This window comes from Elephas maximus, chromosome 3 (genome assembly GCF_024166365.1).
Source record: "Elephas maximus indicus isolate mEleMax1 chromosome 3, mEleMax1 primary haplotype, whole genome shotgun sequence".
Classification (NCBI taxonomy): domain Eukaryota; kingdom Metazoa; phylum Chordata; class Mammalia; order Proboscidea; family Elephantidae; genus Elephas; species Elephas maximus.
In genome coordinates, this window is record NC_064821.1 from 34959334 (window position 1) to 34961684 (window position 2351).

A 2351-nucleotide genomic window follows, 5' to 3' on the forward strand; every position below is an offset into this window, starting at 1 on the left:
AAAGTAGAGTTGACCTTAATGATGTGGCTGGAGTAAAGCTTTGGGGACCCTGATTTGCTGATGTGGCACAACTCAAAATGAGAAGAAACGGCTGCAAACATCCATTAATAATCAGAACCTAGAATGTACAAAATATGAATCTAGGAAAATCGGAAATTGTCAAAAACGAAATGGAACACATAAACATCAATATCCTAGGCGTTATTGAGCTGAAATGAACTGGTATTGGCTGTTGTGAATTGGACAATCGTATAGTCTACTGTGTCGGGAATGACAGCTTGAAAAGGCATGGCCTTGCATTCATTGTCAAAAAGAACATTTCAAGATGCATCCTGAAGTACAACGCTGTCAGTGATAGGATAATATCCATACGCCCACAGGGAAGACCAATTAATACGACTGTTATTCAAATCTACGCACCAACCACTAAGGCTAAAGATGAAGAAACTGCAAATTTTTTTTTATGAGCTTCTGCAGTCTGAAATTGATCAAACATGCATTGATAATTACTGGTGATTGGAATGCAAAAGTTGGAAACAAAGAAGAAAGGTTGATAATTGAAAAATATGGCCTTGGTGATGGAAATGGTGCCAGAGATCGAATGACAGAATTTTGCAAGGATAACAACTTCTTCATTGCGAATACCTTTTTTCACCAACATAAACAGCGACTATACCCATGGAGGAAACCCTGATGGCGTAGTGATTAAGTGCTATAGGTGCTAGCCAAGAGGTTGGCAGTTCAAATCTGCCAGGCGCTCCTTGGAAACTCTATGGGACAGTTCTACTCTGTCCCATAGGGTCTCCATGAGTTGGAATCGACTCGCCGGCAGTGGGTTTGGTGGGTTTTCGGTATACCCATGGACCTCACCAAATGGAACACACTGGAATCAAATCAACTACATCTGTGGAAAGAGACAATGGAAAAGCTCAATATCATAAGTCAGAACAAGGCCAGGGGTCAGCTGTGGGACAGACCATCAATTGCTCATATGCAAGTTCAAGCTGAAACTGAAGAAAATCAGACCCAGCCTATGTACAAGAACCAAAATACAACCTTGAGTATGTCCCACCTGAATTTAGAGACCATCTCAAGAACAGTTTTGATGCACTGAACATTAATGACCGAAGACCAGAGGAGTTGAGAAATGACATCAAGAAGATCATACATGAAGAAAGCAAGAGGTCATTGAAAAGACAGGAAAGAAAGAAAAGGCCAGGATGGATATCAGAGGAGACTCTGAAACTTGCTCTAGAATGTCAAGCAGCTAAAGCAAAATGAAGAAATGATGAAGTAAAAGAACTGAACAGGAGATTTGAAAGGGCGCCTCGAGAAGACGATGTATTATAATGACATGTGCAAAGAGCTGGAGATAGAAAACCAAAAGGGAAGAATGTGCTCAGCATTTCTTAAGCTGAAAGAACTGAAAAAACAATTCAAGCTTCGAGTTGCAATAGTGAAGGATTCTATGGAGAAAATATTAAATGATGCAGGAAACATCAAAAGAAGATGGAAGGAATACAGAGTCATTATACCAAAAAGTTGACCTTCAGCCATTTCAAGAGGTAGCACATGATCAGGATCCGATCGTACTGAAGAAAGAAGTCCTAGCTGCACTGCAAGCACTGAGGCTGCTTAGCTACAACTAAATACTTCGTGGGATTTGCTTTCTTAGTTTAGAAGTTGAGGGTCATGGTTTCATGGGACATCCCAGGTAATTGCCCTAGTATGCACTTAGTACTCATGTCAGTCATTTCTTTTTTTTTTCCTCACAACACAATTTATCTTTAATCTACATTATGCATGCTTTGCAGCATTCACTATAACAGCAAGCACCAGGGGGCAGCTTTATCTTGCTTTGTGAAAGCTTTTCTTTTTTAAAAAAATTTTTGTTGTGCTTTAAGTGAATGTTTACAAATCAAGTCAGTCTCTCACACAAAAACTTACATATACCTTCCTACACACTCCCATTTGCTCTCCCCCTATTGAGACAGCCCACTCCCTCCCTCCACTCTCTCTTTTCGTGTCCATTTCGCCAACTTAAAAATATGGAATGCTTCACGAATTTGCGTGTCATCCTTGCGCAGGGGCCATGCTAATCTTCTCTGTATTGTTTCAATGTTAGTATATGTGCTGCCGAAGCGAGCACCTCCGCCATTTCTTAATGTATCTCTGCCTTAATTGCTCCTTCTGATAATGTTGTCTTTAGCATTCTAGTCTGTTGTGACTGGTTCTAGTCTTTTCATTAGGATGCTGTTCTCTTATTCTGCTCAGTGACCACCGTGCCAACCATGGTCGCTGGCACAGGGTTGTGAAGCCAACGTTACTTATCAAATACATGTCTTTAAAGT

At 40.6% G+C, this 2351-nt stretch overlaps 1 non-coding gene across 1 annotated transcript; it reads right to left on the reverse strand.

Moving 5' to 3' along the window:
* Positions 1-2042: 2042 nt before the first annotated feature.
* LOC126074103 (U6 spliceosomal RNA) lies at positions 2043-2149 on the reverse strand. The gene has a single exon (XR_007516911.1). It is a non-coding gene; the product is annotated as a U6 spliceosomal RNA (small nuclear RNA).
* Positions 2150-2351: the final 202 nt, after the last annotated feature.